The sequence below is a fragment of the Clupea harengus genome, unplaced genomic scaffold (assembly GCF_900700415.2).
Source record: "Clupea harengus unplaced genomic scaffold, Ch_v2.0.2, whole genome shotgun sequence".
In the NCBI taxonomy this organism is placed as follows: domain Eukaryota; kingdom Metazoa; phylum Chordata; class Actinopteri; order Clupeiformes; family Clupeidae; genus Clupea; species Clupea harengus.
This window is the reverse complement of record NW_024880031.1, coordinates 27889-42125: the sequence shown is the minus strand read 5'-3', so window position 1 is coordinate 42125 and position 14237 is coordinate 27889. Positions and strand designations below refer to the sequence as shown.

The 14237-nt window shown below is 45.9% G+C and overlaps 1 long non-coding RNA gene across 1 annotated transcript; it reads left to right on the top strand.

Moving 5' to 3' along the window:
- The first annotated feature begins 635 nt into the window (after positions 1 to 635).
- LOC122131141 lies at positions 636 to 11811 on the top strand. Its single transcript, XR_006152022.1, has 3 exons — positions 636 to 1442; positions 3907 to 3952; positions 10677 to 11811. It is a non-coding gene; the product is annotated as an uncharacterized LOC122131141 (long non-coding RNA).
- The last annotated feature ends 2426 nt before the right edge of the window (positions 11812 to 14237 follow it).

Below are 14237 nucleotides of genomic sequence, written 5' to 3'. Positions count from 1 at the left end.
ATGCTTCGTGGGGGGTAGTGGTGGTTGAGTGGGGAATGGTGGGAGGGGGGGTTCTATAGCCGAATGTACAGGAGAGGGAGAGAAGAAAGCTGCCTTGAGGTATTTTTGTGGCAAATGGGAGCAAGTGAAGGGTTCAGGCTCTTGTTATTATAGCAGGGCTTGTTATTTTTGGCATCAGCCTGAGTATGTGTGTTGTTGCTTTAATTAGGTGATGGTAGAGACCGGCTCCAACAGCTTGATGTCGTGTAGAAGCTGAGCCTTAGCTGGCCTCATCACGTCTGTCTGCGTCTCTCATCTGACACACAGCTACATTTTCCCTGTGATGTGAGCTGCACTGGTCCACCATAGACCTGCTTAGCGGGGTTTGTTCACCAGTGTCTCCTTATGTATTCTGAGGTGAGGGCTGAATTCATGGAGTGGAAGAGGAGGAGGAGGACACGCTGATTGGTTGGGGGTCCTCCTTCTGGAGTGATTAAGAGGAGGCGGGGTTTGTCCTGGCCCTCTCATGCGCAGTTGTTCTACACGACACGGCTCACAGCCCCTGAAAGGCAGTCACACACACAGACACACACACGTACATAAACAGTGATCTGTGGATGATGTGGATTTTCATTCATCTCAATGATTTCCACTGGATTTAGCTTCATGTTTGTAGTCAATTAACAACTCGATTCAGCATCTTCCAGTCTTCTCTTCTTTAGCACTGTTGACTGGGATCCTGCCATTGAGGGCTTTCACGGCCTCCTTTCTGTCTGTCCAGCATTCCCATGCGAGTTGGCTAGCAGCCGTGTCCACAGTCCCCTCAGTCTCTCTCTCTCTCTCTCCCTCTTTCTCTCTCTCTCTCTCTTTTTGGTCCTCATGTGGTGTTTAGCCCTTCACTCTCCTTCACTGCCTCTGTCTCACTGTGTATTCTTTAGAATAGCAAGCTGCTGTAGTCACTCCTTCCTGTAGTCCCGAGCAAACAAAGAGTGGGGTTCAGGTGTTCCCAAAATGAGCCTTGTGTCCTTACACACATGGGGTAGAGTGTTTTCAGACCCCACAAGGTCAAATGTTTTCTGTAGTCATTTTTTTCCCTCTCGTTTCAAGGGGGGGGGAGGATATGGTCTGGATTTCCCTCTCCACTTTGTCCCAGATAGATTATTTTCCTGTGTGTTTCTAGAGCTTTTTCAATCATTGCCATTTTAAGTATAGTACGAGTATTTAACAGTCTCAAGGCATGACGTGCCGTCTTTGTTCTCCACTAAACTTAGAAAGTACTATTTTTCACATACTTCTCTTTCTCTCTCTCTCTGTCCCATTCTCTCTCTCTCTTTCTCTCTCTCTGGTTTGCCATGTCTGTCTGTCTAATTTCTTGTATTATTTGTTATTTCTGCCTTTCAGGAACCTCCTGTGCTTCCAATGGGCCAGTTCACCGAGAAGTTCATCCACTTCATCACACAATGGTAATCACTCCGGTTCCCCCTTCCCTTTTTAAAATGTAAATCTCACAGATCCGATCACGCAAATGGGCCCACAAGCCGTCACAAGAGTTTTTTCATTCACACCATCATTATTTAGCTGTGTATTGCCAACAAAGGCCACATCTGAGCCCTCAATAGACGTTTGAATGAATCTAGAGGATGGTGGCTTTTCAAACATCCAGAAGATATTCTACATTTTTCCCCCCATTGTCCCAAGAATGAAGGCAGCCCTGTGCGCCATTACAAAGTGAATAGAAATATATTATTGCTGTTGCACTCAATCAGAGGAACTTAATAGTGGATTAAATGTACACACTGTCCACACACACACACACACACACACACACACACACACACACACACACACACACACACACAGACAGACACGCAAGCAGAGGACATTGGGCTGAGCGTGCTCAGCAAGCACCTGTATCCTGGTCGAGCTCATTAACACCGCCGCTGAGACTGGAGGTTGTTTAAATGCGTCCGGAGCCAGTGCTGCCAGTGGGGTGGTGGCTGTGGCTCTGTTGGACTAATGGCACGGAGGGGTAATGGACGGCCGCGAGACTCTTTAGCAAGGACGGGACGCCACATTAGCCCACCGGGGCTCCACCGACATAATTGGACTCTGATTGGTGTGGGCTTTTTTTATTATTATTATTATCTCTCGCACGGCTTACAAGTAGAGCAGGATGCAGCGGAAAATATTTACATTGTCCCTGGTCTTTTGACCTCTACTGTAAACTCACACACACACGCACATGCACACACAGGTGTATAAACAAACATATTGAAGCCCTTTGCGAGCCATGACTAGTCTCAAATCCCCTCATACTCCCCAAGTACCGTCAACCCCCCACAAACACACACATTAACACCCCCAACGGACCTTTGGGTTCCATGGCAACAGCCAGATGTGTTTGGCTGGCACGCTGCAGCTGTTGTTTGCCCAGCTTCTGCGTTTATTTACACAAACAGGTCACCTGGCGCGGGAAGAGTAACCAGCCTCGCCGCTGCTCCACCGTCGCCACCCTCGTGGCTATTATTAGCCAGGGCCTCGGCACGCACCATTCATCACGCCAAAAACCCTGCAACTCCAAATGCTTCCCACCTTACCCCTCTCCACCTTCGCCTCCCGAGCACTAATCCCTCACATCCCTTATCTAGGTCGCCCTGACAGATTCGCCCAAGCCGAGGTGATCTGTGCCAAGGAGAACCCTATCTTACTTACACCTTCTCTGCTAATTAGCCGATGTTTTCATTGCAATTGTCTGGCGCACAAGATGTGTTACGGTGATCGTCAAAGAGGGTAATAGTCAGTGAGGGTGATGGAGATGACGTCAATGCGGTGACAGATTTGAACTTAGTTTACATAGGGTCTCCGCCACCAGCATTGCCTCAGCTTGCCGTTTCAGTCGTGGCGTTTCTGAAGTTCCAAATATTTTCAAGTAAATAGTATGCGAAGGTCAGTGTTTCATCACACCAGGCGATAAGGCCCAGCCCACCCACTAAAGATTCAACTCTAAAAGGACAAGAAGGGAAGACAGCGTGCCCTCCACAAACACAGGGTTCTCATGGTCATGGAAATCATGGAGAAGTCATGGAATTTAGTGAAATTCAAGTTTTGGAAAAGTCATGAAATCTGATTTTGTCGTATGTAGGTCAACTAAAATGAATTATGTTATACTCTATTGTACACTTCCATGGGCACAATTTTGTGTTTGTGTATGCTGTTCATTAAATGTCGTTGAAAAGTCATGGAAAGTTTGGGTGGTATGGGTGGAAACCCTGAATACCAAGGATACTCAAAGATTCAAGCTGCGGAATATATCATCCCACATGTAAAGACTGTGTCAAGGCCAATTATATCTTTATTAGGCTACGGCTTTCGGCTGCAAGTTACCCTGCATGATGAGTTCAATGTAGGCTACAGTTTACAGGATTCTAAGTGAAAGAGGTATGGTCAGATTATTGCACACTTTGCTTTCTTGTCTCAGTATTTTGTATACATCAGGTCATTGACATTGGCAGAAGTTTATTGTCTTCATCAGTCATTAGGCCTATAGCCAAACGCAAATCCTTCTGTTTCTCAACCGTTGGTTGGATATACAAAAATTCTCCATGGGAGGCATCAAGCACCTGTTGGTAGGCCTAAGCTAATGAATAGCCATGTATGTCAGTAGATCTGTGTTCAATACAAGTCTTGAGATCTACTGTGCACCGACCTGCCCAAGTAGCTGTTTGTTTAGCCAGTTGTATGTGCAATGCTTGTTACTCTAAACTTGATTATGAACATTTCATCCATGGAGTGTTGTAGGTGGACGGGTGTCTCAGCCCCCCTAACTAGAAATCTAGTTTAGTGACATCCCTGGTGCAAATGAATAGGAGGGGATCTGAATTTAAGTGGAGTTTTGTTAACTTTCAATTCATGATTGTGTTTCCACAGTATGAAGAAGCTGCCCAAAGAACGCCCTGCACCAAACAATCTAATGGTGAGTGTACCTCCACGGTGTGACTAATGCCATACCAATGGCTTCGCTCAGCTTAGCCCATCAACCAAGCCTGGATTTGCATTTGCGTACATCAGGGTCTACTCACCTCAGGGTGTTATTAGGTAAGGGATGAAGGCCGCCGAAGTGTCCCGACATAGAAACATATTCTACGAAGTGGAGGCAAAGAACTCCACAACGCAAAGTCTGACGGTAGTTTCCTCCGCTTCAGCTGCCACACATGATTTTAGGAATGTATAACATTAGCCCACTAATGAAACATTTGGTTTAGTCTAAAAAGAAACCAATCTACCATTGGATTTATCGAGTTTATACCGTTTTTCTACCGCTTGTCACAATGGCAGAATTTTTCTATTTTGTTAATTAAATGTCTGCTTGAGCATGAAATGTCAAATGGGCAGTTTACCATCTATAATTGTTGTTATAGTTTACTATTCAAACTTTCCAGACAAAAAATTTCAACCGGATCTGCATCGTACGTGTCTTGGTATTCAAAAATACAGACATATTATGGCAAGCGCTGAATGATGACTGAGCCAGTCACAAAGAGATAGTATCTTCAGTGTCTTTTGACACGCTTAGAGGCGGACCTGGCACAGTTCGGCCCTGCACAGAAGAGGGTCAAACATGAGTGCGGTGCAGTTTGGCACCTTTCAACTTGGAATGGAAAAAAGTGCCAATGGAAAATCCCACTAAGGTTGTCTGGAGTAGAGACAGGACTGAGGCTTACCTACACTGAGGAATCCTGCTGTCCACAGGTTGTGGACTTAAAATATTACGCCCTTTGGGTGATGACAATGCCTTATTTGTCTGTCAACAGTAGTCAACTCATGATCACAAATTGAACTTTCCACCATTCAGATCCTTGTTAGATAATTGCTTTAGAAAAATTGGCCACATTCATTTTCATTCTTTTTTTTTTTTTTTAAATCTGTAACTGCCACAAGCTCATGCTCACAGGGGTGAGATGAACAAGGAGTAGTAGCTAATCAGTTATTTTCTTAATTACCTTAAATGGTGGCCCAGAGCTTTTTATAACTACTCCAATGCCTCAGAGCCTTTTGAGAACACTGCACACAGTGACGGGGGAGACGGCACTGATAAGTCGGGTATTATCCATGCAAACTTTCTCATTTAATCAAGGGCCTGTAGCACATGGACTCCTCTCGGCCTTTATTTCTAAATGCAAAAGAAGACAAATGTGACTTGGCTCACCGCACATAGCGACACGCCAAGAGGAATCTTGTTAAAGAGCTGTGTAAGGTTGAGGGGTTGGGGGGGGGGGGGGGGGGGGAGAGAGGGGTGCGTTCGTTTTATCCCTTTGGGTTTTACCATGAAGACAGAACAAACTAAACTCCCCCTTCGATGCTTTAAAAGCAGACTCAGACTCCACTCTCATCGCCCCCCCCCACACACACACACACACACACTGCCCCCCATGTGTGAATCTGATGAAATCTTTGTGTTTGCGCCCAGAGGTCACAGTCAATTCGCACTGTGTGACTTTAAAAGCTGTTTGTGCAGCGCTGGGCGCTCGGGCTCCTGCTCAGATGGCCGGGTCCACTGAGAGCGGAGTGAGAACACAGACACGGCAGCGTGCAGGCCATGTTCTCAGCCGGCCCCACCAGAGAGATAAGGAGCGCGGGGTGCCCTCCATCTTGGATCTTTCTCTCCCCTCATCACTGATAACTTCAAGCAGACACATTTTGTCCAACAGGACATCCGGACCCCCCCCATCAGTCATAATTATCGAAGAGCCTTTGTGAAAACGTTAGATGTGAGAAACACGAAGAGATGGAGTAGCGAGACCTGAATCATGTATACGATGTCTGTGCAGTGCAACACCTGAATGGAATGAAAGAGGATGTCTTTCATGCGTGTGTGCCTGCGTTTCATACACACACATTCGGTCTTTTGACAAGACATCCAAAAGTCGTGCATCTGTACAAAGATGTGTGTAGAGCCGAATGTGTATCTGTGTGTGTGTGTGTGTGTGTGTGTGTGTGTGTGTGTGTGTGTGTGTGTGTGTGTGTGTGTGTGTGTGTGTGTGTGTGTGTGTGTGTGTGTGTGTTTTTGCGGATCCTGTGGAGGGCCCGCTTGCCTGGCAGCTCGTGTCTGGGCTGCAGGCCTGATGAGCATGAGATGAGGTCAGTGCAGCGGAACTCCGCACCTCCCTGCCTCTGCGTCTGCACCTGATTGTCTGTGCCCCACCACCACCACCATCACCCCCTATCCGCATACATATTAACACTCCGCAACACATTTGATCTGTATGGTAATGCCATTGCCACAGCTGGAGTCCCATGCAGTGTGGTGGCTTTGCTAATAGTTATTGTCTCTTCGCGTCACATACACACACACACAGGCACACACACACACTCCACCAGTCTAAGAGACGAGCACTGCATTGAGATGATTTGGACGTGGCATGACGTTCCCTCGTCACCATGGCATGGATGGTTCAGGGTGTCTTCAGGTGGTGGTAGCGCCGCACCGTGGTGATCCTTGCGTTATTGTGACTCGTCGTGTGGAACAGTTCTAGCGGTTCCTCCTGGTTCTCATCTCCCCCTGCTAAATCGCAGTTTGCTGTTCTTTGTTGGGGAACATGCCCATCTCTGTGGCTTTGTCAGACACGGTTCATGTTATCTCTGTGTTGGAAGCCGTGTGTCTCGCTTAACATGCGCACATATACATACACAGTATATGTGTGTTTATGTCTGCATGCATGTGGGTCGTGCGGGCAGCGCTCCAAAGGCGGCGTGTGTACATGATGGGTGATCATTAACGGCGAGGTATTCTGCAGGAGAGGATCGGCTCAGGCCTAATTGAGCGTGGCCCCGCTAATGTCTCTGAGGCGGTGCAGACCCATGAAGTGTGTCCCTCTAGTTGTCCAAGACGACAGCGCAATGCATCACTTCAGACTATGTCCATGAAGTCTAGTGTGTGTGTTTGTGTGTAGGGGTATGGGCACTGTGTGGGTGTGTGTGTATGTGTGTGTGTGTGTGTGTGTGTGTGTGTGTGTCTGTGTGTTTTCTCAGTTAATGTACTTAGACATACTACTCTATCAGCTTGACTGTGAAGTGTTGGCTGGGGATTTCTGTTAATGATGCCATCGTGTTAAAGTGAATTTGACCAAACATAGACTCAAACCGTGTATGGGGCAGTGAAAGTGTGGTCAACCCACCCATCCTCACCCCACCCTTATGATTTTAGCAGTCTTGTAGTGTGTATGATGAGTGAGTGTGTATTAGTGTGTGTATCTTGGACCGTTTGTGGTTATGTAAAACTGTGCATGTGGTTGTATGTATATAAAAGGGGGCATCCATTTTGTGAGTGTACATTCAATGTACTCACGAGAGAGGGTGTGATTGTGGATGCTTGTGTGGTATATGGCGTCTGTAGGATGGTGTTCCTCTCTGTGTTTGATTTCATCTCTATATGAGGTTTTATTTTGATTTCTTTAGGAGAGTGTGTGATCATATGAATAACTGTGAATGTGTATGTATATAAGAGTGTGTGATTGTATGAATAACTGTGTGAATGTGTATGTGTACGAGAGTGAGTGCATGACTGTGATTGTTGGTTGATTGACGTGTTGTGTGCTGCACTGCAGCTGGCCCCTGCTCCTCCCAATCCCCTGAGGAGGGCCTCATTGTCACACAGCCTTTTAGCACCTTTGTCCTCCCCCCTCCCCGCAGACCCCCACGCCCAGCTGGGCCGCAGCAGCTCCTCCCCTCCCCGGCACAAAAGAGGGACCCGTGTCCTAACGCTGGAGCGCTCACGCATGCACGCGTCCCCCAAATCTCTCAAGGACCCCCCCCCCCCCCCCCCCCAAACACATACACACTCACACACACACACACACACACACTCAAGACATTTTATGTAGATATTGCAGCATGGTTCAAACCGATATTTCACTGAGATGTGTATTTTACGCAGAACCTGGTTTCAGATTTGAGTTGGTCGTGCTTAAAATTAGATGCATTTTGAATATGGGTGAGTAATTATGTACCGCAGCAGTGGGTTATCTTTCAGGAGGATGACTTTGTGGTATTTTTGGCCATCTCCCCCTCCAGTGCAGCATCACACCACACATAAAACATCCGCCCCCCACCCCCACCCCCACCCCCCTCGCCATCCAGGAGGCTCTGGACAAGTGCACTGTCTCACACTACAAAGGATGGAGCTCTTTAGAGCGTATTTGAATTGACCGTTGACAGCCGCATGTGTCTGTTCGCCTGAACGAAGGGTGTCCTGGCTGGCGCGGTGTTGACTTCTTCAGGGCTCGGGCCTGGCCTGCAGTATAGTCCCCTGTAATCTAGCGGATGAACAAAGCGCTTCAGGGGCGAGCGTTGAATTGAAAGATCAGCATATATGGGTATGCACTCACACACACACACGATTGAATCACCCACACTACTTCCACTGGGAGCAGATCATTAGTATGCAAATCTGCAAAGACCCAGTTATTACACTAACCTCGTCACCTTCCTGCCTCTCAATGTCTCGTTCTCACTTTCCTCTCTAATTTCAGCCGTCCCCACACATGCGCACATGCACATACACACACACACGCACACACACACACACACACACACACACACACACACACACACACACACACACACACACACACACACACACACACACACACACATTCCTCAGCTGCATTTCCCCAACACCACCTAATGAGGTGATGACCAACCACTTGTTATAATTGCTTTAGACTCCTTTTAATTTTCAAGCTTATTAATCATATGTAGAGTTATTTAAAATTGCATAAATTAATCTTAGATTAAAAAGCCTATCAAAAGACTCAAAACAATTAAAGAGTAAGGTGAAATTTCCCTTGGGTTGGCAGTTTTATTTTAATAGAGTATTCAGGTGATTATCACACGTTGATATGGCGCTGTGATTAATGTAGCCACACTTTTAAATGAGTTTTTTCCCCTCTTCTCTCCTCTCTCTCTCCCTGTCTGCTTGCTCCCCTCTTTGTTTTTCTTTTTTTTTATCCCCTTTCTGCAAAAGGTAAGCAGGAGGCAGATAATGAGCTAACTAAGAAGTATTTATTTGTGTTTTTCTCTCGCATTAACTCCCCCCGACCGGCCGGCACTTTAATTCGAGCAGCAGGTGTTTTAATTAATGGCGGTCTGGCGGCTGGCTGGCTCCGGCTCCGTCTCTGTGGCACTCCCCTCTCTCCCTGGACTGGGGGTGCCGAGGCGAGGACTGGGGGGCTGGCTGGACAGTGACACAGGTGGCTGGCTGGAGCCCCTGACCCTCTCCATCACCACCAGACTTCAGCAGGCGACGAGCTCACAGCCATGTGGCACAGTGCAGTCCGGCCACGCTCACTTTACTGTCTCTGATGGGGAGCGAGTGTGTGTGAGAGCGAGAGAGGTTGTGTGTGTGTGTGTGTGTGTATATTTGAAATCGACGGTGTCAGCCGTGTGTGTGTGTGTGTGGGGGGGGGGGTTGCAGTTGTAGACAAAATGGGTTAGCAGTGTCCTTTGTGTGTGATGGAGTGGGCTTAGCTGAATTAAATGCCAAGAAGCCCTGGCTCCCTGTCCAGATCAAGTATCATCAGGGGCAGGGGCAGAGACGTGACCAGTCTGTTAGGGTTAAGAGCAGCAGAGCCCTAGCAGAGCTCACTACTAGATATTAAAGACATTCATCTGGCCCCCACTGGCTCTCTCTCTCTCTCTCTCTCTCGCACTCTCTCTCTCTCCGGGTGATGGATGAGATGGGTGCCCCGGTACGTGTGACGCCCAGGAGCGGCCGGCATGCTCCCACAGATATGAGAGTAATTAACCTCAGTCTATCCAAGCCCGTGCTGCCCATTAGAAGGACACCGGGATTGATGGCGCTGGCCTGTCCTCAGGACCCGTAGCCGACAGGCCCTGAGTGGCGTGCCTTTGTGTTGGGGACACGCTGCCCGCACTCCACGAGACACAGAGCTTTGACTTGACTTCACTTCAGACACTGGCCTCGTCGTTTTGTTTTATCTTTCATTGAGCAGAAATGGCTAATTCTATACTCTAATTGAGTATATCAAAGTGACATTGACAGTGTCCGTGACAGTGTGTGTGTGTCAGGGACACACATACACATACACAAAGACATTCATCTAGATTCTACCGTTTTTGTGGAGACTTTTTCGTGTTATTATTATGATGCAAAGCCTCATGAGTGGCGTACCTGTAGAGTTGTAATAAGGTTGTGACATTGTGTTTGTTCTTGTACTCGTAACCATTCCTCTCCCCCTGATGGAGCTGTTTTGAACAATTTGCTTCTTTGTTGCAATCATTACAAAAGACCCTTTATCACTGAAATAAGGGGTGACAAGTTCATTTAAAAACATGATGTGTCGGTGTTAGTCTGAATCGTGCACTTGATGTTGGAAATTAATGTGTCTGCCCATCACAGGCCTAGTGCACAAACACACACTCACTCACACACACATATAGCATTTTACCTTTGTCCCTGCTTTGACCTCTGTGGCTGTGAGAGGATACAGAGTTGGATGTGTAGCGGTTTTATTGCTAAAGCTAATACAACTACTCTTGTCTTATTTGACTTGATTCATGTACTCCCTTTCTCTATTTCTGCTCTGTATTTCACCCTCTCTCTCTCTCTTTCCTGTTTCTTTCTGACCATACCTGCTCTTTTGCTTTCTGTAACTCACCTGTCCTCTGTCCCTCCACAGGACCATTCCTTCATCCAACTGTTTGACGACGGGAACATGGAGGTGGTGTCCATGTGGGTGTGCTGCTGTCTGGAGGAGCGCAGGGCCCAGCAGGCCCCGGTCCACATGTCCTAAGGAGCCCTGGCATGGTCCTGCAGAATTGTGGGAAGGATTTGATCCCTAGGTCCTGGATCCCCAAGATGCAGAGGAGCAAACCAGAAATCACTTCACACTTCCCTTCCCATCAAGCCAAGGCCATTCGCCATTATTTTTTTTCTTCCTTCTTATGAACTGCATATGTCCTATCTTTGGGCTTTCCAGAAAAATCGTATTTCCTCTTGGCATGACTGACGCTGTGTGATGGACTTCACTTCCAACTCAACTCTTTGTCTTTGCCTGTTGCACTGAGCACCTGTGACTTGGCCGAGTAGGAAACTGACTTTAGTGTGATTGTAATCACACTAAATAGTGTGCTCTTTTTTATTTGTTGTTGTCAATACTAACATGTTTGTGGAACGTGTAAGAGTATGCAGTTGACCCTGAGGTCTTAAACAGATGGAACCATGTGAAGATGAATGGCTGTACATTTTTTTGGAGGAAAGTGCTTTTTCAGGTCGACTCCAGACGCTTGACCATGCTTTATCGTTGGCAGCTTTATCGTGAGTGTTAACGTGTGCCTGTATGCCCGTGCAGCGGCAGTCCTTTGCCCGTGCCTGATCTCTCTGTCTGTAGCCCCCTCTCTCTCTCTCTCTTGAGCCCAGTGCTGCCTGTTCACTCCGCCATGCGTGGAAAACGTTGAGGGAACAACTGTCTCTGACCGCAGTGCCGGCCGCGTCGTCCTCACACCACACAACCTCCACTCCCCTCCTCACCCCACTGCAGCTTGGACAAGAGCACAGACCAGCCTTGACTCTCCAGCGCGGGACACCGAAGGCTGAAGTGCCACCCGTCTCCCACTCTCGTTTCGGCAGATACAGCCAATGAGGTTTTGGTGGGAAGATTCAGGAGGGCTTTTGGACTGCTTCACCTCCTGAGGACGTTTGTGCTGCTCAGATAGTCCTGGGATCAGATGAGACTTTGAGAGAGTGGGTGAATGTGAAAGGAAAGGCTGAATTTTGTGTGTGTGTGTGTGTGTGTGTGTGTGTGTGTGTGTGTGTGTGTGTGTGTGTGTGTGTGTGTGTGTGTGTGTGTGTGTGTGTGTGTGTGTGTGTGTGTGTGTGTGTGTGTGTGTGTGTGTGTGTGTGTGTGTGTCTGTGTGTGTGAATGTTAGATGTCATGTTGTCCACTATGAGGAACTGATGAACCTGTAGTATGAGCTGATGTGCTGAGGTCACCCTGCCTTTTAAGTATGTTGCTTAAATGTTTTATGATTCCACTTCTGGTCCTCTTCATGCTGTGCTATGACATAACAAAAAAGCATAGTTACATAATGGCATAATATTATTTATCTTTTTGTTTTACAGTATTCTGCCTATATATATATATATATATATATATGTGTGTGTGTGTGTGTATGTAACTGAAGCAGTCATGAAAACATACACATTAGAGGATTTCTAAGAATTCGTGAAATTTCCAATTAAAAGCTCTGCCACCACATTTGGTGACATTACCCTAGTGAATCCTTATTTTGGTTCTTGTCAGTATTTTCATAATTTAGATGGAGGATTTTAATTGGCTCCTACATACCTTATGTTTTATTTACTAGAATGTCTATCTATGAAATACATTGTATCAAACCATACCAATTCCATTCCTATATAATGAACGATAATGTTTTGAGTCCTTGGGACCATAAAGATTTGCACATCAAAAAATACATAAGATCTTGTAATACCTGTTTTTTTTATTTTGTGGATAACAGCATGATATGTTGAACTTCCATTAACTTGCTTTAATGTTTTTTTTGTAGATTAATTCTCAAAGCCAGAAAATAAATGAAGGCATCATTTGACTGTGTTGGGCTATTGAAAGATTGTTTTTCTCCTAGCAAAGGCTCTTCATATTTTCTCATCAGCAATAAAAGAAATTGCACTTTATGTAAGTTCTTGCTATGTAATAAAATACTATTTAGTTATAGCTTTATACTCTCAGAAGATGTCTGACACTGGGGAGCATTGTTGCTCCAGTCATACCTATGATTTGTAAACTCAAAAAGTCAGTCAGACTTGAATTAATTTGTTACATTTCTCTTGTTTTATCCATTGTTTTTGTCAAAATGTACCCAGGTCTTGCCCCCAGACTACCAAATGTGTCAATCGTGGCCTGTATGTGACTGATGTGGCCTTTGATGAATGTTCAGTTGAATATGTTTTTCATGGTCTTTAATTGAAAAAGAGATCTTGAGTGCAGTGTATCTTCCATTTTACCAGTATGTGTGCCATACTCAATGCTAATTACAAAAAGAATGTTAAAAGAATCCTCTGAAACTATTTTGTGTGACTGAGTGATATATGCTTTTGTGCACCTCTTTATTTTGGTTTTATTCGTCTCATCGGACAGGTGCTTGAAAGTACATGAAATTGTATTTGGAGAGGCCAGTCTATCGTAATCTGCATGACAATTTAAGGGAGACTTCCTTACTGATAATCAACCCTCAGAGACAGGCTTTGATTTGAGTAAGGTGAAAACATTTTTTTAAAGTGCATTATACATTTTCTAATATTTCAGTCATCAGATATAATCCTGTATGAATGGACAAAAGTGAACCACTGTGTCCTGACTTGGTTGCCCACAGCTCTCCATTTCGATTTTAAACCTTCTGTTTTATGAGATCATGTGTACCTACTCTACAGAGACGACGCCTGTTTCATCTCGTTTCCATCTTACTTTCGGTCTGTTTTGTGCCTTTACTTTTCCGCTGATCAATATCCTCTCTTCTATTATCGATCGTCTGGTTTTCATTTCTGCGCTTCAGAATAGGACCATGTCATGTAGGTCAAATCAAGCTCAAACGAGGGGTGTTTTTATTGCATCCTCTTGTCATACTTAACTAGGTAGTATACCTCAAAGATATAAATCCCCAAACGTATTTCAGCTACACGCATGTGAGGCCCTTTTATATAGGGTGCGATGTCGTACATTTGCAACCTAAATTATGCCTATGTGATTGTATGGCCTATCTTTGATGTATTACATTCTGAGACCGGTCAAGGAAATCCGAGTCACTTAAAGGTCATGACCTACAGACCCCGATGGACTTAAATCCTTGCCTGTATCTTCTCAACCTTGATACACACTTACCTTCACGTAGACAACACACTTCGTGAAGAGAATGCAGTAGCACGTTGAATGGGCTTTCAAATAGGCTGTGAGACCACTACTTCATTCACCTCGCGAGGGCATGAATTATGGGCTGGAAAAATGAACCTACTGCTCCACTCCAAATTACCCGCACATGTGGGATATGTTCGCCGCTCTCGCGCACAGCCCACTCTTGCCTTGTGATAAGCCGCGAAGTGAGGTTTTCCGGGCTTCTTCACTTATACGATCTCCAGCCCAGTCATCTGATCAGAAGGCGAGGTTTGCCTTAATGATGAGCAACATTTATGTGAAGACATTATTTAATTATTTGTCAACACC